Genomic DNA, 24925 nt, shown 5'->3' with positions numbered 1-24925 from the left:
AGCTGTCAAAAATAGGGTAGGCATCTTGAACCTGGGCGCTGCGCTGGAGAAAACTGTAGTCATCCAGGGAACGAACTGTAGGTTAGAGACAACAGAGTGGGCAGATGTGAACCGAGGCGACCCAGAGTGGTTGTTCCCGTGGTCGATGGGAACAGTTTTCTTGCTATGACCTCTCCAGCCTACAGTCCCGCCAGCGTGAGACTCGGTAGGGCGCTAACCCGGTGGCGCAAGTGGGGGCCAGCAGCCTCGGAGATCCGCCGCCGTCGCATTGTTTCAGCCCCTCGGGTGGGGTCTTGCAGGGGGAGGGGAGGCGGTGTGTCCTCGGGAGCCGCCCCATACCCTCCCAGGGGACCCTCAGCGCCCAGGCTTTGTGAAGGGTCGCTAGTTACCATGGGATCGGAAAGGAACGCGGAGAATGGTACTTAAAGAGCTGGGGGCTGGAGAGGTGCTAGGGCAGTGCCCTCTATCCCCTCTCGGACCCCGGCCCTGCAACAGGGACTGTCGGGATTTGTAGTCCCAAAGGCGGCGGCCGCCCGAAGGATGCGGGGCGCTGCTGATCCCGCCTCCCCCCCCTAACCTGCTAGCGCGAGGTGGCGAGGGCTGGGGCGGAGCCCTCGGATCGGTGATTGGCCCAGGCGGCTCCCAGCCCCCACCCTCGTCCCCACCCCCGCTCGCCACTCGGGACTCCAGCTCCAAGCGCGCAAGGCGGCCACCGAGCGAGCGCGCTAGCAGCCGCTCCCGCCCAGTGCATCCGCAGCTACCGCGCCGCGGCGAGACCCACAGACCGACCGACGGACCCGCACAGTTGCAGCATCCTGGAGGAGTGGGTGATGGCGTGGGGAGGGTGGTGGGCTTAACCTTCCCGGGCTGGTGCATCCATCCCGCTCTCTCTGTTTCTCCACGAAGCGCACAAAAGGGAGGGAATTGGGATGCGCCTAGGCTCTCCGGGCGCGGAGAGAGATGTTTAGGATTGGGGCAGCCATCCGGACTAAGGTGGGGGCGCTAGTCAGGTTCTTTGTACGTCCACCGAGCTCGGAGTGGTGCCTTGCGGTGCCTTAAAGCGTTGAATGTGTGCTGGAGAGATTTACAAATAACTAGGGTGAGGAGGCGGCCGAGTTGAAGGGGTTCACGCCTAGCACCCACTAGTCGCGCTGCCGTCGCTGGTCGACGTACAGTTAATGGCTAAAAGGGTGGGATTACGGGGGAGTGTTTCTCTAGTGACCGACCTGCCCCACGGTATATCCCTGGATCGCCACTGTCCCTGGTACCCACCCAACGCCTAGATGCACGTCCTTGGTTCTTTTCGCCCAACCTGGACCAAACCCGGGGACCGTCTGTATCTTCTATCCCGCTCCGTAGCAGAGCAGAGGCCTTCGAGGCACCCGCGGGAACCACAAAGGCCTCTTGCATCTGCCCAGTCCCTAGCGGCATGGCCCTAGGTCCCTCCGCTGGAGCCCTGTCGCCAAGTCCGCCACGCAGCACCGATCTTGGTGGGCGAGGGACGTCGACGCCCCGGGGCCTGGGAAGCTGATTGGAAACTAACCGCGAAGGGGACAAACGGGGGTGGAGGCCTGGATTTGAGCAAAAAGAAAACTGGGGAGCTGGGTGGGGACAGGTGATCGAATCTGAGGGAGGCGGCCGTGGCTCGGGAAGGACTGAGAAGTGGGTGGGGAGGGGGGACGGGTCTGAAGCTCTGCGCAGGTGGCGCGAGGCGAGGCTGGTCTGAAGAATGAAGAGGGGAGGAGAGACGAAGGAGGGTGCAGACCTCCTGGGTTCGAGTAGTGTAGTCAGTCGTGGGGAGGGGACTGAGGCTGTGCAGGGGAGGGGTCCTCATGAAGGAAGGGCTCTCCGTCGGGGGAGGGGCAGGCAGTTGAGGAGGGGCATGTCTTCGCCTGAAGACCCTCAGCTCTAGGCCAGTCGCCTACGGCCTAAAACGCTGGCTGGGCGTGGTCCTTGGACTAGGCAAGGGAGCTCCGGTGGCGGGTCCCCGACGGGGCTGGGCTGGCTCGGCTAGGAGCTTTGTTTCTAAGCTTGGAATAACCCATGGGGACTCGTTTAGAATTTTATGATAATCCGCAGCGCCCCCCGGCACACCCTGTTCGCGTTTAGCTGAAAGGCTTTGCCCAGCGGCAGATGCTGCCCGGGAGGTGGATTGGGGGGGGGGGGGTTCGTCTCCCGCCCCGGAGACCCCGAGAACAATAGCCTGCATATGTCCACCCTCCCTAGAATTCAAGTGTGAGGTGCTCTGGTGCAGAAAACGCTCTCTGAGAAACCTCAGAGCACGTGCTGTCTCTGGGGTTTGCCGTAGGGCACCTGGCACCCCTGGGAATTCTGAGTGGGAGTCGCATGTGTTCCCCGGGCTGTGGAGCCTGGGGACAGCCGCCGCCCCCGGCTTCTAGTGCCGCTCCGGCTGCCACGTCTCTGTCCCCGCCACACGCGATTGACGACTTTAGATAGTGGCGTGGAGCAGCATGGCAGAGATGCAAGTCCCAGAGGCCGAAGGTCGCCCTGGTGCAAAACAGTCTTTGTTTGTCCAGACCGCCTGAGCCCAAGTCTCGGACTGCTGTGCTTCCTAAATGAGCCCTCAGGGCTGGTGAGGTTCGGGGTAAATTGGGGAGAAACCTTAGGGTGGCGGTTACACGTCAAGGGTGTGGCTCTTGGGTTTTAGAACTTGCCGCGGGGGAACTCAAAGCTTCGCTTTGCAGGTGACCACACCCAAGCGAGGACATCCCTTGCAGATTATGCGCATATTGTCTCCTGACCTAAGGGATGGCTATATACCATATAGGTAGTGGCTGTTTGCCCATAGGAAAGCTGATGAGCAGAGAGTAAACACACGCCGAGGTCTTCAGTCTAAACGCCCTCTCTATTGCTGGCAGGCTAAACATCTTGCCTGTCGGCTGTAGCGCCCTGACATGAGAACTAACAGCCAAAAGCCTGAATTCTGTTATTTATAGTTTTAATTCTGTGACTGATAAGCTAAAGTGAATCTTAGGAATAACGTTCAATTATTACTGACTTGCAAAAAAAAAAAGTGAACCAGACATGTTTTTATTGTAGAATTGAAAAAAACTAAATGACAAAACATAGAACGTACGTTGTCTCGGTTTGCCATCAAATTTGTTTGGCTCTCCTAACCCAGCCTTGAAACCTGGGGGTTTTCATTCCCAGCCAGTCTATGAATTAAAGTATTCTCTGACAGTGGAGGGGAATGGTCACCCACCTCCGGGCCATTTGAAACCCCAACAACCTAACTAGGAAATCAGTAAGTCCGAGCTTGTTGGTTTTAAAAGGTGATGATTTGAGGTGGTGCCTCTCGGAATTTACAGCTAGTCTCCAAAGGCTAGCTGGGATGCTGCCTGCTGGATTATTTTTTTACTGTAGTTTTATTAAATCTTACACACAGTCACACACACACACAATATGTATTTGTATCTGAATACATTCATCCCGGCATATGAAAACTAGAATTTTAACATTACAAACCCATAAAGCTGACAATGGAGAGCTTTTATTGTGAAAGAAATGCTTTTTTTCCCCTTTCTTCCCAAAAGGAAAACATTTTGAAAGGGACCGTTTTGTTGGTTTGCTCTGTTTGTTACAAACCTGTGAATTTGGGGGTTTGTTTTGGTTTGGTTTTTTTAGAGGCAGTTTAGCCCAAGCTGGCTTCAAACTTGCAGCAATTCTCCAGACTCTGTAGTGCCACACACTTAAGCCTGAGTCACCGTGCTGGCCAATCCTATGGATTCTCAAGAAGGCTGGTTCTATGAGAATACCCAGCACCACCCTCAGGAAGGGGATGGTGGATAAGGGTGTCGGTGTGTTAAGCTGGCTTTTGCAAGAAAGAGGAGAAAGAAAGCACACACACCCTAGTCCCCCTAACTCCCCATTCCCTACCCCCGCTTCTGCTGGGGCTGCTGTAGAACATAGAACCTGGGAAGAACAGAGACAGGCGGCCCCAGAAAAGGACTTCTAGGTGCCATTTTTTACTCATTTCCATGAAACCAGGGACTTCATTTAAGTACACAATTTTGTAGTTGACCCAGGGACCCCAGGAATTTTCAGCGTGGCCTTTAGGCCACTGTGGTGTTAGCCTGTGTGGTTGCTTGATTGCCGTGTGCCGCATGCTTCTATCTCTGGAAACAATTCGCACGCAAGGTGGAGTTACACAGCCAACCAAAATTAAAATTAGCCTTGGGAACCTGGAGTGGCCTTCATTTTTGATATCTACGCCTCTCTCGTCTCCACGCTCCTTCTGCCTCCTCTCGGCTCCTCTGAGCAGTAATTCAGGTGCTCGGCGCCATTGGCAAGTCTCCAAGGCAAAGGCAAACTTTTTTCTTTGATATTTTTCTTTTTAGGTAGAACGTAGAAAAAATAAGGGATGGCAAGCTGGAATTGTACGACTAGAGTAGCTGAGAACCTGTCTATCTTTCTCATATAAAAATAATTTCCAAGGTTCTGATAGGATCTGGTATCTTCCCCCCTTCCTCTATAAACCTCAGTTTCAGAAAAGAATAAGTTTATGGTAGCCAATAGAGCCATCTTACAAAATGCCTTGTCAATGTGAAGTACCGTAGAAAGAAACTGGTGCCATATGATAGCAAATAAGTGTATTTCACTATCATTTATTTATTTATTATTGATTTTTTTTTTTTTTGAGACAGGGTTTCTCTGTAGCTTTGGAGCCTGTCCTGGAACTCACTTTGTAAACCAGGCTGACTCAAACTCATGTAGATCTGCTTGTCTCTTCTGCCACCCAAGTGCTGGGATTAAAGGTGTGCCACCACCATGCTCTTTTTTTTTTTTGAAAGCAGATATTTGATTTATTGCACTGCTTGTGAGAAAATAAGAACTCATTTAAGAGTGCTTCAGCATTTTTACAGGAAGACAAAGGTTGCAATGCTGAGGTATGAATTTTATGGACTTTGATATGTATGTATGAAAGTTGCTGTCAGTTTAGCAACATAGATTCAGGAAAGTATGTTTATGATTTGTCCCATTTCAGTCTTTGAAGTTTATCTTATTTAAAATAAACTGGCCAACCCTTAGCATCACTAATACCTATGAAAGACTTCTGTCAATCATTTGTCCCCTTATTCCTTCCATATTTTAGGCCTGTACTTAAAATTTAGGCTCAGAGGTAGTGGGAGAACAGACCCTTGGCCCACTGCTATTTTCTATCTGCTTAACCTTAGGTGAGTTGTCTTTCAGATACAGTAAATGTAGTTAGTTGATGGGTGCAGTGTGTACCAGAAGATGTGATGGTTTAGTAGGTGTGCAGATCTGAGAGCATTGGCTAGTACCTAACAAGTGGCCAATAAAAATGATATCACTGCCACCACCATCGCATTCTCCCCCGTAACCTATAGCAACATTTTGAAGCCTTGTCTGGTCTTTTATTCCCCAGGACAGGCTTCTGCCTTGTGACTTTCACTACTGGGAACCCAGAGTGCAGTTAGGACTCCTCTCTGAAGCCCCACCCTCAAAAATAGCAGGAATAACATGACTTTAACACACAACTGTTTTGAGCAGCTGAGAACTTGGAGAGTTTAAGAAGGTTCCAGAAGTGCACAGATCTCAGGTTTGGTGAATCACCCCTGTGTATGGGGTTAGCCTGTTGTCTTAGCCTCCCATACCATCCAAAGGAGCAATCAAGTACCCGAGGGATGTTGTCCCCAGGAGGCGGGAAGAGTGACCATGCTTAGTTCATGGTAAAATGTTGGGAATACAATAGCTCTGAGTTTCCAGCTAAGAAATATAGTTCCTGGGGCTGAGGAGAGGATTCAGTCAGTAAAGTGCCTACTGAAGGCCTTATTTGGAGTCCATGTAAAAGCCAGATGTAGTTTGTAATCTGTCGAGACAGAGACGGGTTGGCTCTCATTGGCCAACCGTGTTCAATGGGACTCTGTCTCAGACAATAAGATAGAAAACCATTGCAGAACTCCTCAGTAGTGACCGCTGGTCTCCCCTGTACCCCCATGCATAATCACCCAAAGTGTATGTGTTCACATCCACACAAACATGTGCATACACACACATGCGCACACACACATGTGCACCCCATGTAAAGAAATAAAGATCTCAGAATTGTTGACTTTCCAAACACATTCAGAGCATTTTCTCTATTTAGAAGTAGATCCCGGTCATTGCCATCTTATGGATGAGACCCCAGAAATACGAAGGCTCTCTCACCCAGAGAAGGAAGTTGTAGTCTGTGCTCAAACCCCAGGAGTCTGCTTAGAGCTTGTGTTGTCAGACTGGCTTGAGCTAGCACATCTGGTCATTCGTAGGGCAGGCTGGCGGGTTAGAAGTATGGGAGCCGATAGTCCAGATGTAAGCTAAAATCGCTTCTTGGGTTTCCCTGGGAATGTCAGCCTGTTTTTTTCTTTATTCAGCTGATTAGAGATGAACACTGTTCACACTATTGAGGAAAGTCTCAAAGTTTTCTTTGCTTATAGCCAACTGATGGCCGATGAGCACACCCTCAGCATCCATCCTGGGCAACTGAACTCAATACTAGGACGTGGTAGCCTAATCAAAGTCACACAAAATCTGCACATTCCATGCGCTTAAACCCTACCCCAAACTGAAAAGACATACTAGCTGGGTATAAGGTTTGTAGTGGACTAAAGAATTTTCATGGGTACTGTGGCACACCTATAATCACAGCAATTAGTAGGTAGAGATAAGAGAATCAGGAGTTAAGGCAGTGTACCAGATTCAAGGGCGACTTCCAATCCCATATCACTCCAGCTCCAGGGGATTGGATGTCCTTGCTTGGCCTCCAACAGCATCGAAATGCACATACACACAAATAAAAATAAAATAGATTTTTAAAGAAAGCCAAGAATAGATGTAACAAATTGAGTGGTAGGCCCTGAAATTACCCGGAAGTATGTCTCACCATGTTTAAAATGCAATTTGTTCCTATTTGTTCCTCTGTTTTCAACACAAACTACTGCTCAAACTTAAGCACATAACGGCTGGTACTGGAAGAGCAACTGGCTGACCGATTTAGATAATATTTCACGGAATTTTTCCAACCATTGAGACCTCTGGCTCCTCATTTAAATTTACAATCATTTGAGCTAAATGAAGTTAAGATTTTGTGAATGGCCAGTTTCTCGTGGGGAGGGAAAAAAGAGCGTTTCCGCATTCTGAATTGAGCATTGTCACTTCCCGCCCCCGACATCTGTCCATTTTCCTTGGCTTGGCAGAGAGTTTTGGGTCTGTCGCTGCATTAGTTGTGTGTCCCCCACGTTAGCAGTGCCCAGCACTCAGTCACACCATCCTGTGTCACACCGGGTCCATTTCCAGGCTGCTCCTTTGTTGATTTCAAATCCGCCATTGGCTTGCAGGGATTTCTCAGGCCTGGGGTCTTTATTCTCTTTCCTTTTGTCTGGTCCTGTCTTTCCCTTTGTCCTTCTGCAGAGCAAGGCCCTCCATTCATTCCGAAGCTGTCTCCTTTCTCATTTTCACTAGTTCAGACTTCTGTCTGCGTGGATTGATTTGCCCATTCTGGTATACAGCCCGAATGCCACCTCTTATTTTAAAATCAAACAGCTGTCTCTAGCATGTGCAGATTCCATCCCATCAGAGAGCTGTTACATGGACTGTCTTAGGTCTGCCAAGTTCCCACGTGGCAAAGCATATACGTAAAATGGCAATTTTGGGAGAGATAGGCAGAGTGGCTAAGGATGTATTTGAAATTTGTGGGGGCTGAGATGATAGCTCAATGGTCGAGTGCTTGTCCAGCATACAAAAGGCTCTGATTTAAGTCCTAGTAGCCCTCCTCCCCCACCCAAATAGTTTTCAAATGGTTTATGGTCCATGGAGACAGCCCAGCAGGCAAAGGCGCTTGCTGCCAAGCCTGACAACCCAAATTCAGTCTCTGGAGCCCACATGGTCATGCCTTGTCATGCATGTCCCCCCCACCCCAACAAATAAACGTCAAAAAAGAAAAAAACACGTATGTATGCTTGCTTATGTGTGTAGATATTTTGATGCCAGGGATTGAACCCAGGACCTTGTGCATGCTTGGCAAGTGCTCAACCACTGAGCTGTACTTCCAGGCATGTGCATGTGCTCACACGCCCCCCCAACACGCACGCACGTGCGCACACACACACATGCACACATGCACGTGCGCGCGCATATGCACACACACACACACAACTTTTTAGTGAAACCTAGTAGATGCTCAGAAAAACACCTAAGTGTATAGCTTGATGGTTTTTGCAAGCTAAACATAACATCATATAATAATCATCTTCAAAGGATTAGACGACCAAATACATAGTCAAAAATCCCTGTGCCTGCTTCCAGTTATTAACATTTCTCCCAAGGTAACTCGATACTCTCCTGACTTTATTTTTTTTAACTTTTTTTTCCATCTTTGACTTATCTTTATTTTTTTTATTGGTTTTTACTGAGCTCTACATTTTTCTCTGCTCCCCTCCCTGCCTCTCCCCGCCCCTTCAACCCTCTCCCAAGGTCCCCATGCTCCTCTCTTCTAACTTTTCAAATTGTGTGTGTGTACATTTTAGTACACCTGCACAATCAAATGACAATCCAGGGGCTCGAGAGATGGCTCAGTGGTTAAGAGCACTTCCAGAGGTCCCGAGTTCGATTCCCAGCAACCACATGGTGTCTGACAACCATCTGTAATGAGATCTGGCACCCTCTTCTGGCGTGCGAGCATACATGGAGGCAGAATGTTGTATACATAATAAATAAATAAATCTTTAAAAAAATGACAGTCCATGGGGGTTAGTTCTCTCCTTCCACTTTGTGGGTCCTTAGGATGGAACTCAGGTTGTGAGCCTTAGTACCTGGGACCTTGATGCCATCCCACTGGCCCCAAATTCTTTATCTTTGAGCAAAGTAACTGTGTCTCTTGAGTCCAGAGTAGCCTGTCAGGGGGTGCGATTTCATCCATAGTAACTGATAGGAGTTTTCTTTTTGTTTGTAAGATAGGGCATCACTATGTTGCCCTGGCGGTCTGGAGCTTGCTGTGTAGTCCAGGCTGGCCTTGAACCCAGAGACTCACTTGCCTCTGCCTCCTAAGTGCTGGGATTAAAGGTGTGCATCCCTGTGCCCGGCAATGATTCTTAATTGTAGGAAGTTATAGGTACATGTCAGTTTCTTTACGTGATCAACTTTACAAATCTGTGCCATTAGAGATTTTTCTCTTCGGTGCTAGAGAGGGAACCCAATGCTTTGTGCAGGCTTGGCCAGGGCTCTGCCCCTGAACTTCCTCCCCAGAGAATGCATCCTAGACAACCTAGTTGGCAAGTTGGTCATCACAGAGTTTGTGAGAAAGTTAGCATAAAATTGTCTGGGGTGGCGCTGGAGAGATGGCTCAGTAGTCAAGAGTGCTGGTTGCTCTTCTGGAGGACCCCGGTTCAATTCCCAGCACCCACATGGCAGCTCATAACTGTAACTCCAGTTCCAGGGATCTTATGCTCGCTTCTGGCCTCCACAGGTACTTCATGCATGTGGTGCACAGCCATACATATAGATGAAACCCCATACACATAAAAATAAGTAACAAAATTTTTTAAAAATTATCTGAGGTAACCACTCAAGACCTGTGATAAGAATTTAGGAAGGCAGAGGACCAAAGAAAAAGCTGGTTTTTATCAGTAAGTTCTCGCTAATGTTGCAATCTCTTATTAGCAGGCAGTGCCTAGTACTGGCCACCGAGAGAGAACGGACCTCCCTGCTGTGAGAGAGGAGACAGTTCTGGGCTTGAGGTCATTCACAGCGTCTGAGAAGACAGTGCCCACAGTCAGGAGCAGGAATGAATGCTGGCGCAGCCTGGCGAGTTAAGCTTGCTGTATGTAGTTCGACCTTCTTGCCTGACTGTCTTGGACCGCCAACCCTCAAATAAGGACAGGGAGACTTATTAATATGAAAACTTGGCCTTTAGTTTAGGCTTATTCCCAACTAGCTCTTACAATTTAAATTAACCTGTTTATATTAATCTAAGCTCTGCCGCGTGACTAGGTTACCTCTCCTCTGTACCATTTGTCTGACTTCCTCAGTGTCTTGCTGGCATCTTGAGCGCCTAGATTGATTCATCCCAAGTTCCTCTCTCTCCCCGGAAGTTCCGCCTTTTTTTCCTGCCTAGCTATTGGCCATTCAGCTCTCTATTAAACCAGTCACAGTGACACATCTTCACACAGTGTCAACAACTAATCTGCAACAGCTTAGTAACCAGGCGTTTGAATGAGAACTTTTCTTTCCTCAGCTCATAGTTGAAGTGGACTTGAACTTCCTCTCTCGGGACTGCCTGTATTTGCTGAGTGCCTACAACAGGCCCTGATCCCCAGGAAGGAGCTAGCACATGGGGAAGAGAAATGGGGACTTCTCGTTCATCTCCCTAAGCCTGTTTCTTTGTGAACTGAAGGACTGTTAACATCGGCTTCCCAGGTTTGGTGAGGGGCCGATGGCATGAGGTACTTAGAGCCAGAGGGGCGTTGTAAGTGGAGCTAATGATATTATCTGGATGGTAAGTTAGGGAAGTTGAACTGTGTAAAAATGTAGGTGCATAATGACAGAGGGTCAGGGTGGAGCTGGGAGAAAGAACCTACTAGAAGCATGGCGACCATGGCCAGCACTCTATGTATGGTATTGCCCTTTTCACTCTGCACAACCCTGCTTCTGTTAGTTCTGGGTTGCTCTTGCTGTGTTTTGTTTGAGTAAACTTGAGGGATCCTAAGTCCTCTTTTTGGCAAAGCTCCCTGTGCCACCTGGCCCATTGTCTTGGAGGTTTCTCTCCACCCAGGAAGGAGATGTCTCTTTCCCCTACTCTCCGCCTCCAGAGGATCTTCCTCAGAAACCCATCTGGGGAGCCTAGCCCTTTCCCACATGCTGCATGGAGGAGGGAGGCCCATTATGTCCCTCCCAAGCCTGTCACCTGTGTCAGCCCACCGTATGCTTCCCTGTCACTTCTGCTCAGTCACAGCCATGTGCCCCAGTGCCTTTGCCATGACTAACTCTGGGCTCCGGATGGTTCTTGGCCCCCATCACACTGTTGCTGCCCAGTCATTGGTCAGGGACAGTGTTGACAGTCTTGACACTCACTGCCCCCAGTCCTCTTTTCCCTTGCCCTCCTGAGAAACCTGGTCCTTACCCACCCACCTACCTCACTCTTCATTCTACTATGGAGGAACGTCCCAGCCTCAGAGCCCACTTTCTTGATTTTCCTAGGGCAGCCTGGAGTTTCCATGCTTACCTATTTTTTTTTTTTGTTTTGTTTTGTTTTTTTGAGACAGGGTTTCTCTGTGGCTTTGGAGCCTGTCCTGGAACTAGCTCTGTAGACCAGGCTGGCCTCGAACTCACAGAGATCCGCCTGTCTCTGCCTCCCGAGTGCTGGGATTAAAGGCGTGCGCCACCATCGCCCGGCCTTCCATGCTTACCTATTACTGCTTAAAAGTTTGCCCTGGGTAGCCAAGAAAAAGCTGATACCCTTGGAGCCGGGGCCTGGCCTGGAACAGCAGTATATTGAAAGGCTGTTTTGTTATCTTGAGGTAGACATGATCTGGATGCCATAAAACTGTCCTGTGTGCAGCTGTGTCCATGGGGTTCAGTATGTTCTCAGAGGGGCACACGCGCCACCATGATGTAATACTAGAATACTTTCATTGCCCAGGAAGAAGCCTCAGGCCCAACAGCAGTTGCTTCCCAGTTTCTCCCATGCATTTCCTCTCTGCTTCTTCTCCCCGTAGCAACCATTCAGCTACCCCTGTCTATGTGATTGCCCATTCTGGGTATCTGATACAAATGGAACCCTATAGAACTTGGTCTTTTGTGACCATTGAAGCCCCATGTTTCAGTCACTTAAAAAAAAAAAAAAAACAGTAATGTGATATCTTCACTCTGGTTCACAATATGTTCTTTCTTTGTGGTTGTTGTTGCTTTAATAGAAAGATTAAGGACATTTGGGAAAGGGCATACTGTTAAATAGTTGCCCACCAAGATGCTAAGCCTACCGTTGCTCAGTGGCTCAGGGCTCGTCTGTCATGTGTGAGGCCCTTGGTTCAGTCCAAAGAAAAGAAGATGAAGAGAAAAACCTGGTTATCTGGTGCCACACTCTGAAAAGGACAGCTCACAGAACATCAAGACCCCTTTCAGTCTAGAGCAGGAGCAAATCCTGCAGTAGAATTCTTCTTTAGGTAGATGGGGACGCTGGCCAACATCTAAGTATCTCAGAAAGAAAAAGGGGATTGTGATGTTTCCATCACTGTAGCAAAACTCCGAGAAAACAGATTGGAGAGGGAAGGATTGGCTTTGGCTCACAGTTTCAGAGGGTTCATGGTGGGCTGGCTTCATTTGTTTTTGGCTTGCAGTGAGACAGAATATCTTGGCAGCAGGACCTCAGGCAGGGGAAGCTGCTCACCTCCTCAGAGAGACGGAGAACATAGGAAGGGCGTGAATAAGAGCATCCATTAAGACATGCTCCTGGTGGTCCTCTTCCTCCAACCAGGCCCACCTACTCATCTCTACCCCCCTCCACCAATAATGCCATCAGGTTATGAACCCATGCGTGAATATATCCACTGATGTACAATCACTTCTCTGAATCTCCACCACTGAGCAATTTGTTGCTCCGGGCCCAAATCTTCAACAAGTGAACCTCTTGCAGAGAACACTTCCTATCCAAACAGTGACGAAGTGAATGTGGAGGGGCCAGCTGGAGGATGCTCAGCTGTGTAGAGACTTCTGTGTAGAGACTGGCAGTGTGTACAAATAGCTAATGCATAGCACGGCTCTCGGGCTGGCACCGAGAGAACCTTCTTGACTGCAGGGATCCAGCGTGCAGCATCATCGAACTGGGGTTGGGATGGGTTTGGTAGGGCAGGGGCTCCAGGCAGAGGGATAGGTATGAGGTGCCCACAGATCTGAGGATCTGGTGGGATCAGCGTGGCTGGGAAAGGGGACTTGAGCAGCAGAGAGAGGGAAACAGACAGGAGTGGTTAAAGGCAGCTGAGACCACGCCGTTGCGTTTTCATTTTCCTTTCTTGGCTCCTCCTTACTGGCATCTGTCGGCTTTCCAGAGTCCAAGACTGCTAGACCCGAGGAGTGGACTCGAGACGTGGGTCATGAGCAGCCCTTGGCTTCATCTACATTAATGTAGATGAAATGATTTAATTTACTTTAAAGCTCAGTAGTTGCCCCGAGTCTCTAGACTGTCCTCAGAAAGTCCCTTCCTTTTCCTGTGAAGTAAACTCACTGACAATGCCTGGACACTTTTGGAAAATATCTCTAGTGTCTGTGTATGTTTAAGAAAATCCTGTGCATACATGCAATGTGTTTATTGCCTGTAGACTTGGTTTAAAATAACATCACACATTTGCCTTCCCCTTGGGAACCTTTGTTAGGTCTTTTATGCCCCCAAAGCTAACAAATAGCATGAGACAAGTGGCCTGTCCTTGATTATAGAATCTTGTTTCAGTTAAGTTGTAGTGATTTTGTGTTGTTTTACATTTAGGCTGACATTGGGGTCACCAGAGCGTATTTTCTGATATACAAATTATATCATCATGTGTATGGACCACAAGAAAGACCCTGTGTGGAAAAAGAGAGTCCAGAGCCTGGAGAATGTAGTTTATGGTCTCTTGTGTTCGAAGCTAAGCAGTTGTCAATGACTAAATGTTTACAAGGACCCAGTGCCAAGTGTTATCACCCACGTGATCACAGATTTTTATGACACAGTCTTCTGTTCCCCCAGTCAGCCCAGACTGAAATGCTGGCAGTCATGAGATTCTTGAAGGCAGGGATCCCATGGTACCCACTTTGAACCCCGCCCTCAAGGATACTGAGGGTCACCATGTGTGCCCTTGTGCTTAGATCTTCTTGCCTTGCCATGTTTATTAATCATGTATGTGTTATGGGTCGAGCCAGTTAACTTTTCTGAACGTGATGGGCCTCTTTCGTTGCAGGGTTGCAGTGAGAACTAGATATTAAGTATCGTTAGCTCTTTGTAGCAGCGCCTCTCCATCCTGGGATTCAAGCAAGTGTGGACTGGAAAATATCTGGGGAAAAAATTACATCTGTATCCAATTAACATGTTCAGATGTCACTGTCGTTCCTACAACATAACAACTGCTTAGGCGGTGTTAAAATTATATTAAAGAATTATAAATAACCTAGAAAATACTTACTTTATGTACTTGTTTAGTCTGGGAGGGTAAGGGGTTGTTAGTGTGCCTATGGAGGTCAGAGCAACCTCTGACCTGCAGGAGCTGGCTCTCTTCATCCACCGTGTGGATCTGAGGGATTGAACTCAGGTCGTCAGCCCTGCCAGCAAGCACCTTTCCCTGGTGAGTCATCTTGCCAGCGGAGAGTGTCTACAGTATGCAGAAGAATGTGTAAGCATGCTCTAGAACTGCACGACATTTGTTAATAAGCTCCTTGAGCATCTTCCGGTTTTAGCGTCTTGGAAAAGGGGGATCCTGGAACCAGCCCTTTTCAGAGATGACCGGATAACTGCATATAAAACACACAGTCTGTGCTCAGCATGTAGCATTGCTGAACAAAATCAAAAAGGCTTTCAAGGGTGGGTAGTGAAACAACCAAACACCACTGAAAGAAAACACCACGAGAAAGGAAGAAAGCAAGAAGGCAGTGAATTGCTCTCGGCTAGCCGCCCTCAGCAGTGTGCTGACCATCTCTGATGCACCCGTTATACAGATGCACACATTCTCGTCCATTCTAGGTTTTGTTTCTTCATATTCGTTTTTATTTTTAAATTACGTATGTATGCCTGTGTTTGTGCATGTGACCACAGGTGCCAGCGGAGGCCAGAAGAGGGTGTTGGATCCCCTGGAACTGGAATTACAGGTGGTTGTGAGCCACTTCATGTGGGTGCTGGGAACCAAACTCAGTACGTGCAAGCTCAGTACATGCTCTTAACTGCTGAGCCGTGTCTGCAGTCACGGGTCCATTGTTTTAATGGTCGTCATCTTTCTTTAGAGAGAGAGAGAGAGAGAGAGAGCTTTTGACCACTAAACATTACCGCCCACCCTGAAGTAACCAGCGGGGTGTCTCAGGTCCTATTCACACCATGCACATCCCTATTATGTAATATGGGCAGAGAGGGAGATAATTTTTGTCAATGTTTATTTGTGAAATCGAACAGTTTGCATCTGTGTGCGGATTTCACAAGTGTCTGCATTGGGTTTCCATTTCAGTGAAATACACGTCTGCAGCCTGCCTGGTCTGGCAGAGCTCTTGCATACATAGATGACATTCAAAGGAATGGAGACCGCTGCAGCTTATCCTACCGCTGCAGCTCATCCTACCGCTGCCCACCGATGGGCATCCCGTGTGCTTCCAGTTGTTTGTGTTTGACTACAAGCAGTGTTGGTGTGGCCATTCCTGTGCCTGTCACCTAAGGTTCCGATGTCTTCATTTCTGTGCTTAAAGTCCTAGCAGTAGAGTCATGCGGTTTTCAGAAATCTTAATAGAGATCTTTCCAGACTTCTCCAGAAAGGTATCACGCTCCAGTCTCCGCCAGCACTGAGGCGGTCCTCACGGCAAACCCACACTCTCAATGCCTGCCACTGTCGGAGTCACCATTGCTCCGTCCGCTCGCATGCCCTTGACCGCTGTAAAGGCGAGACCGTTAGGTTTGCTCCGTCGTGCATTGCATCACGCCCTTTCTCTTGTTTCCACACGCTGGTCCCATTGGTACTTAAGAGCCCAGGGTTGTCACATGGACAGCACATGTTTTCCCAGCCATTTAACTGCCCATTTAGTGGCTGATTTCTGCGGCACTGTCTCGGTTTCTTTTCCTGTGGCTGTGATGGGGGAGAAACGGTTCCCTTTGTCTCATAGTTCAAGGTAGGGAAGTCAAGGCTGCTGGAACTTGAAGTGGCTGGTCGCATCCCAGCTGTCGTCAGAAGTGAGCGAGCAATAAATGCGTGTGTGCTGTTCAGTTTCTTTTCCCACCCAGGGAAATGGAGCCACCTGCAGAGAGAACCAGGCCTCCCACCTCAGTAATGGAGTCAGGATAATCACCCACAGGTCCATTTCCCAGGTGACCAGGGGTTCTTAACCTGTGGTTCACAGGGATCACATATCATGTAGCCTCCATATCAGATATTACATTACGATTCATAACTAGCAAAATCACAGTTATGGAGTAGCAATGAAAGTAACTTTATGGTTGGGGGCGCTCAATGCAACATGAGTAAGTGTATTAAGGGGTCGCAACGTTAGGAAGGTTGAGAACCACTGCTCTAGACTGTCAAGTGGACAGTTTCCACTAACAGTCAGAGACATCTTCTACTTCATCAAATTAATTGTGCGGGGTATCACAAAGCTGCCCTGCCTTGGTGGCTTAGGTTTCCAGATTCAGATAGAAAGTCTCCTCTGCTCCTTGGTTGGGTGTGTCATTTCGTGAATCATCCAACATCTAGTATTTGTATTGTTTAGTGTTTTACCTTCAGATAAAGTCCAGATAGGTGACCGACTCGGTGTGTTCTATAAGGTGGGATGCAAACTTAATATCCTTCGTGAAAAGTTATGCCATCGTTGGCTGCATGAATCATTTCCTCTTTGATGTGAAATGTCGTTTCTCTTAGAGTGCTTTGGAATCCCGTGCCAAGCACTGTGTTCCCCGCTCATGTGTTTGTCTACTCAGATGCTGAAGCCACAGCTCTGACCACAGTGATTTGGTAGAGCGTATTTTAATATTATTTACTAAGGTAGGAGTCCGTAACAGTCACCCATGTTAAAGGTGCGGTCCATGGATGATTTAGGAATGTGTAGCCGTGTGACTGAGGAGGATAGCTCAGCATTCCAGAGGGCTGGGGTTGATTCGCAGCACCCACGTGGCAGCTCACAACTGTTGGACACCCTTTCATGGACACACATGCAGACAAAACACCAATGTATATAAAATAAAAATAAATTGTTAAAAACCAAAACCTGTGCAGCCATGATAATGAGGAAGCCTTCTATGACTAGAGGAATCCTTTAGCAATTTGCCATCACTTCTCCTCCCATCCCCAGTCCCAAGGAAACCACCCGTCAAGAAAGATCCAAGTCGAGAAGATGCTCTCTGTAGAGGTGTGCTCTCTCTGGACCGGCCCGACAGCTTTTCTTCTTTGTTTTTAAGTGTTTTTTAAAATGTTTTTCTCTATTGCAAATACAGCGTTTTCCTATTTTTCTGCTACCTACTTGCTAGAAAAAAATACCTACTGTATTTGTTTTATTTCACTATTAAGATAATTTTACTAATAAAATATTAAGCCTTTTTTTTCAAGATTTATTTTATGTGCCTAAGTGTTGGCCTGCATGTATGTAGTTGAGCCGTGTATATGCCTGGTTCCTGAGGAGGCAAAAAAGGGGCATTGGATTTCCTTGAACTGGAGTTGCAGAAATGTTGTAAGCCACCATGTAGGTGCTGGGAATCAAACCTGGGTCCTCTGGAAGAGCAGCCAGTGCTCTTAGCCACGGAACCATCTCTCCAGACCCAGGCTGTTGGTTTTTTAACTATGTAGTTGTAATTCATTTCATGTTTATCCTGAGAATGGAGGCCATTCACTGCTACTTGCAGAAGTGACCCTCTACTCATTGAGGATGACATCTTGCTGCTAGGGACAGGCAGGGTGAGGGTGCCTTTCACTGAGTTGGGGACACTGGGACCGGAGCCAAGTGGAGGCAGAACTTTGTGGGGGCCAATGAGATACCAAAGTAGAAATTTCCAAAAGGCCAGTGGTTCTCACTCAATCTGTGCGTTGCGACCCCTTTGGGGTCACATATCGGATATCTGGAGTATCAGATATTTACATTATGATTCATAACAGTAGCAAAATTACAGTTTTGAAGTAGCAAAGAAATAAGTTTATGATTCGTCACCACAACATGAGGAACTGTATTAAAGGGTCGCAGCCTTAGGAAGGATGAGAACCACTGCAGTAGGCCATTTGGTGTGCAAGTTCATTGTTAATTAAGTGTACAAGAGGGGATAAGTAACTGGTCAGGGAATTTGACGGCCGTGGCACAGATTTCTTCCACTTGTGTTTTTGTGTTACTTCCCTTCCCCCACCCCCTAGCCAGGGCTATTGCTGACTGCACAACCACGTTACTGTAAAAATGCCTTCAAGAGCAAATAGTGAAGTGAGACTGTGTCCTGCTGCAATAGCTCCCCATGTATAATAATGTGATATGCTATATAGATTACATAGATATATATGTGTGTGTGTGTGTGTGTTTGAGACAGGGTCCCATGTCACCTGGGCTGGCCTCAGACTCGCTATATAGCCTAGGATGACCTTGAACTTTTGATCCTCTTGCCCCCACTTCCTCTGAATGTTGGTAAAATAGGCCTGTGTCACCAGCCCTGGTTTTATGCAGTTCTGAGGGTCAAACCCAGGGCTTCCTGCGTTCACTCTATCCGCTGAGCCACATCCCCAGTTTTCCGTCTTTTTCTTTTTATAACTAAGACGTTTTAGTTAGCATTCAAAACCATACTTCCGCTCTGACATTTTTCATATGCGGTGCACGCCTTTAATCCCAGCACTTGGGAGGCAGAGGCAGACGGATCTCTGTGAGTTCGAGACCAGCCTGGTCTACAAGAGCTAGTTCCAGGACAGGCTCCAAAACCACAGAGAAACCCTGTCTCGAAAAACAAAAAAACAAAAACAAAATACCATTTTTGCCTCTATTACTCTCCCTTGTCTTGTCCCTCCTTCCCCCCGTTTTCATGGTGTGTGTGTGGGGAGGGGGGCAGTCCTGAACTTGTGTAGCCCAGACTGACCTCAAACTCACAGTCCACCCAAGTGCTGGGATTACGTAAAGGCGTGTGTCACCACGCATGTTGTAGTGCTGGCTTTTCCCTCTCGGGGCGTCCTTCCTCTTCCTCTGTGCCATTATGACGGGTGATTTGCATTTCTCTGAATGTTAATAAAGGTGAACACCTTTTTGTCTTCTTATTAGCTCTCTATGTCCCCTCTCCTGGTGGCTCGCTGCTCATACTCTTCTCCTGTCTTCTCTAGTGGAGCATTTCCTTTCCTCTGATGGTCTAGAAGCACTCCCGTATACTGCAAATGTTAATCCTTGATTATATGTTGGCAACATGTCTGGACCAGTTTTTATTTATTTTTATGGAAAGCAATTTGTAGTACCTTTTGCAGTATTATGATTTCCCAGTATCATATAGTCTTCGTTAAATCAATCTTATTGTTCTGGTTTTGGATCCCGCTGCAGAAATCTCAGTCAAGTTTATTAGTACCTCTATGTCTTCTTCTAGTCTGCTTGATATTTTTTTTAATGTAAAGTGTAAATCTAATTATGACACTTATTTGCTCAAGACGCTGGCGAACCTTCCTGCTGCTCTGAGTCTCAACCACACTCTCGGGGCAGGTGTCAGGCCTTGGAGGATGTGGGCCCTGCCCTTTAGATTCCCACACATGACATGCACCAGTTGTCAAATGCACAGAACAAATGGCTCCTGGGACTCCTATCCGAAATTCCCTCGCTTGGCCTCTCCCATGCGCCGGGGAGCTAAACCACCACCACATTTCTGAGAGGGGTCCCCCGCTCCAGTTAGAGCGAAGTCTGTACCCCCCTTTCAGTGCTGACGTAGCTCATCTGACTTCCATCACGTGTTGGAAATGTCTGACTGTGCATCTCCTACTAGAACCTCTGACTCATCGATTGTTAATGCTCTCTGTCTCCTTGTACAGTGTTATCATACGGTAGGCAGTGACCTTGTTTGTTTTGTTTTTTTTGTCCCGTGCCTGCCTGTCTGTCCGTCTGTCCATCTTCCGTCCATCCGGGTGTGAGAGGATGGCATCTGGCACGAGGGAAGGGCAGAGTGGCGTCTATGAGGCTGCTTGCTTACATCTCACACATCAGGAAGCAGGGAGCTCAGCCGTTAAGCAGGTGATTGTCACCTTCAAGGCTCACCTCACAGTGACCTAGTCCTCCAGCCAAGTTCCCCCTCCTAAAGGTTCCACAATCTCCCAGAAACAGTTTCACCAGCCAGGGACCAAGTATTCAAACACATGGGGCAGAGGAGGGTGTCCTGATCAAACCGTGATGCCCTGTCTCCGTAATCTGTTTGCGATTTAGCAGGCTTCATGTCAGAGCAGTAGAGAGAGCCCCACAGCGATCGGAGCGATGTCCTAGCTCAGGTAAGCAGTAAGGGTCAGGCGTGAGCACAGTGGGGCACATGAGAAACATCTACTTAGTAGACAGAAATGAGCTTAAGGTACTTGAGTGCCGTGCTGGCTTTGAGGTGTCTCCTGGGTGCTGTGTTGGCTTTGAGGTGCCTCCTAACCATTCTGTGTGAGAGAGGATCAATGTGCTAGCCCACGAGCACCATCCGGACCTTGATTAGTACATAATTGTTTAGAATTACTCCAGCTCTCACCCCTCTGCACAGAGCGCATGACCTTGCCTGGTCCTTACTACCCACATCTGCTGAGGCCAGCTGCGAGGCGGGCTCCCTGAAGTACCCTGTGCTAAGAGGCGTGCTCGGGGCCAGTTTTCTGTTCTCAGCCACCTCCTCGCCAGTATGGGTCAGTTGCCATCTCCTGACTGAACTAAGAGATTTCAAGAAAGAAAGTAACCATCTGCTTTTTAAAAATTGTATTTATTTATTTATTTAATTTCTTAGACAAATTTATTTATTTATTTAATTTTCTGACTATGTATAGCTTAGATGTCCCCTCCATTCTTTCCCTAAAAATATTGGGTTCCTTCCTAGCTCTGTTCCTTCCTTTTGTATTCTGAGGGCCACCCAATTAACTCACCCTGGGCACCTGGCACCCACAGGCCAGACTGCCAGAGACATGGTTTTCCTGCCCCCTGGCAGCTGGAGCCAGCTGAAGCTCCCGAGACCTGCTCCCTGTCACGTTTTTATCCATTGGCCAGACAGCGGTTGTCATTCTAGCTACCGCTGACCCGCTATGAGCTGTGTGTCTCTCAGAGCCGCCGCTGCTGGCTCTGCCCTTGTAGACTTCACCCCGCGTCTCGATGCAGCTTCCTCATCCTGGTTCCACTTTTAAGGTCCCAAGACTACAAACGTACTGGCCATCCCAGCTTCTTCAAAAGAAACGAGAGGATGCCTGCCGTGGTCCTCTCCCTAGCCCTTGGTCCACCCCTGGCCCACAGAACGCTCAAGCCTTCTTGACCATTTCTGTTGGCTCTTCTTTTGACCAACCCTAGACGCGTGCAAGGCACCATCACGCTGGCTTATCCGTCCTTCAACCAGTGTTTGGTGAACCCCTTCATTTCTCAGAAGGATGAAGTGAATTCATCCAGGCCCAGCTGTCAAGAGCTTGCTTCCTAGGAATTCACCAGCCTTCGTCAGCCACAGCAAGAGTCACAGAGGTTACCTCAGAGGGCTCTTGTCAGACTTACTGAGGCTGGCATGCAAAGGCACTCAAGAGTTATGCTGTACTGATCGCGATGATGTCACTTGACAGCCACAGCGGAATGCTCAGTGGGCTGAACGCAAATCCAAGGCTCCTGGTGCTACCTCACGCTGAACCCCACAGCTCTTCCTTCTCGCACACCCTCCAAAGCCTTCATGTCTCCACTCCCTCCCTGTTTGTGTCCCGCTAAGACAGGGCCCCATCCTTAGTTTGTTTCATTTTTAATTTTAAATGTTTAATGGATTATATATACAAATTCATTTAGCAATTTAAGGACTAATTTGAAGCCAGTGTCTGTGCCTTTCACACCTATGGGTAACACGCTCTTGAGCCCACCACCACAGTCCCCTTCCGTACCGGACAGAGCCTCAGGGGCCATTGTGCCCTTCCTTGATTTTTCGTCCCACCTTACCAGGATAAGCCTAGTCTCTCGAATTCATTTTTGCCTAACACAATCATTATGTTAATGAAATTGCACTGTGCTCGTGTGTTCATGTCTGCCCGGTCCCCTCTAACACTGTTGACAAGTGTTACATGTGGCAGTGGTTAGTTCATACTAATGTTCAGTCTAAATGAGAAAAAAAAATGCAGTTTTTATTCATATTCCAATCTAAATTTAGATTTTTATTAGGTAGTCCAGAGGCTTGTGGTATTTTGTAGTTAGGTAAACTTGGGGTTTGGGGCTTTTTGTTTGTTTTGCTTTTTTTTTTAAAAAAAAAGAAAGAATTTATTTACTTTTTTTGTGAGCATTGATGTTTTGCCTGCGTGTATGTCTGTGTGAGGGTGCCAGATACCCTGGAACTGGAGTTACAGATGTGAGCTGCCACATGGGTGCTGGGAATTAACCTGGGTCCTCTGGAAGAGCAGTCAGTGCTCTTAACCACTGAGCCATCTCTTTGTCCCTGGGGTTTTTGTCGAATTATTGCTTGTGACTATCACACTCAGAGCTTAAATCTCAACCTGAGAGGAATCCTTTGCCTGTCCCCTTCTGGCTTCGGACATTTGGCCCTCCATGCCATGATTGGATTCTGGAAGTCTTGGAACTGCAGCTGCTTCCTTCAAAGGGTGCTGGTGAAATTCTTTCTAGGGTCTGGAGACAGCTGGCTGGGGCCCTGGAGAGTTCAGCAGAGCTGAAGAATCTACCCAGGTCAGGGAGGGGACTGACTGCTGGTCCCTGGTGTTGTGCTTTCTGGCTAAAGCCTCAGCCAGGGGTCTAGAGTCCTTTCCTCTGTCAGCCCTTCTCTAGGGCCTGGGGACCAGGACTGTGAACGTGGGATTTCATTATGCTTATAGCTCTTCAGAGTACTTGACCTCTAGACATTTAGAAAGAGCCAGTGTCTGCCCACGTGTTCAGGGCAGTATCCAGGGATATATAAGATGCCCATGGAAATTGACACCCAGTGAGGTTGACCTGTCCCAATCTATCCCAACCCACCCCCAATACATATGCCTGCATGTACACACACACCGCACGCACGCACGCACGAACTTTAGCTTCTGACAGCTGCCGCTTTCTCTCCCGTGCCTTCCAGCTAACCTTGCTGAACAAGTGTTCTGTGGTCCGCTTCTTCCCACCCTCTCACAGCTAATCCTTGGGAATGTGGCTGCTGTCCTCTGGGCTTTGCGGCTGGCTCATTAGGACCGGCCACGCTGATCCAGGCCAATCCAGATGAACCGCAGGGATTAAAACCTCTTACTTGATCTTAGCCTGTTGAGGACTAAGCACCCTTGGATTTGCCTTCCTGAAGTGACTTGTTCCTTTATCTCCTCCCTGGCCTGGGTGGAGGGAGGGGGCAGCTGTTCTTGGGAGGGGTTTGTAGCAGCTCCTTTGCCTTGAGTTAGTTTTAACTTGAGTTAGTTTTTAAACTAAAAAAAAAAAAAAAGCTGGTCCGGCCATCGCATGGGCATCCTAGCAGTAGGGTTCTCTTCCTTCAGAGCCTCTTAGGGTGCTGGGTCTTATTCCCATCACCTTGGGCTCCTCCTACTTTCTTTGTGCTACAGTGACCCAGGAGGGGAAGTACTGCAGATATAGATGCTTTGTGGTCCTCACACACCATCTATAGGCCTGATTCTGCCCAGCCTCCAGGTTAAAGAAAGAGGTCTGGAGGACATTAAACAGGTTCTTTAGTAGCCAGTCTGGACTATAAATATGTTTGTGGGTACAAAAGACCCAGGATGATGTCACATGTTGGATGTAAAATTTGTTACAACTTCTTTCTAGTTGCTGTGTCCAGATAGCCCTTGTTTGTCTATCTGGTCTTTCTTCGTGTCCAGATCCCTGGCATCCACATCCCCAACTGGTCTTTGGAGGTCCCAGACAAGATAAAGAGGTGCGGCCCTTTGATTGGTCCTCCTAGTTCCTCTCCCCATGGTGAGATTCTACTTGCGGAATCCCTCAAAACATTTTCCATGAGCCTCACAACTGACCCATATCAGGCCTTTTACTCAAGCCAGCTCTCCTGGACAGACACACTGGCCTGGGACTCCTGGAAAAGTCCGGTTATCTGAGACAATTGACAGGGTAATCAAATTTGTTTCAGACAAACTGTGTCCCTACTGCCTGTGGAACATTCCAGAAGGGTCTAGTGGGTATCTGGAGAATAAGAAAATGAGCTCTCATTAACATGGAACGGGTTTGTAGATTCCTGCTTATTTGAAAAAGGAAGGAAAGAAAAGAGGACCAGGGCTGGTGAAGAACGGAGTAACGGAGTTCTAGGGCAGGTGGAGTATGTGGAACATCAGGGAAAAGACATAGGAGTGGAGACAGCTGTGGCCTTCCTCCTCCTTCCTCTTTTTCCTCCTCCTTCTTCTTCCTCTTCCTTCTCTTCCTTCTCTTCCTCCCTCCTCTGTCCCTCCTCCTCCTCCTCTTCCTCCCTCCCCCTCCTCCTCCTGTGGTCACCTAGTTGTCACTGACACTAAGGAGCACTTACCTCTGAAAGGACTTGGCTGATGACAGTGCTGAACTTACAGCTCCTCCTGTCATTACCTGTATGCCTTACTTGTCTGTCATACTTTAATTATTTTACATGGTTATAGCTTAATACTGGAGATTGAATCCAAGGCCTCCCACATGTTAAATGCATGTTCTACCACTGAGCTATACCCCCAACTCCATAAATACCATTTAAAATTACTCCATTGTTGATTAAAATTATTAAGAATTATAAAAATTTTACTGTTTTATAGTTAAGTACTATTTTGTGCTTTCTAAATTTAGAAATCAATTTACTTAAAAATGGGGCTGGAGAGATGGTTCACTTGTTAGGAGCTCTGGCTGCTCTTCCAAAGGACCCAGGTTCAGATCCCAGCATCCACAGGTCTGATCACAACCATCTGTAACTCCAGTTCCAGGGTACCTGGTGCCTTGTTCTAGTGTTCATAGGCCCCAGTCGTGCCCATAATGCATAGACATGCAAGTGAGCAAAACACCCACACATGTAAAATAATTTAACATTTTTAATTTATTAACTTAAACCCAGCATTCCCCACTTGCCCCAAAGTTACTCTCTGGTTTTCACGATCTGTTGAAG

General features: G+C 48.0%; 1 protein-coding gene across 1 annotated transcript in view; it reads left to right on the top strand.

Moving 5' to 3' along the window:
• The first annotated feature begins 700 nt into the window (after positions 1 to 700).
• LOC121439756 (dihydropyrimidinase-related protein 5) overlaps positions 701 to 24925 on the top strand; it is an 81682-nt gene continuing 57457 nt past the window's right edge. Inside the window, exon 1 of the mRNA XM_041640374.1 lies at positions 701 to 823. The gene's annotated coding sequence lies outside the window, so the exon portion shown is untranslated. The remainder of the gene's footprint in view (positions 824 to 24925) is intronic.

Source organism: Microtus oregoni, unplaced genomic scaffold (assembly GCF_018167655.1).
Source record: "Microtus oregoni isolate MIOR12 unplaced genomic scaffold, Mior012 000062F_ref0000492, whole genome shotgun sequence".
NCBI classification, from domain to species: domain Eukaryota; kingdom Metazoa; phylum Chordata; class Mammalia; order Rodentia; family Cricetidae; genus Microtus; species Microtus oregoni.
Note: the sequence above shows the minus strand (reverse complement) of the source record. Positions and strands in the feature narration are given on the sequence as shown.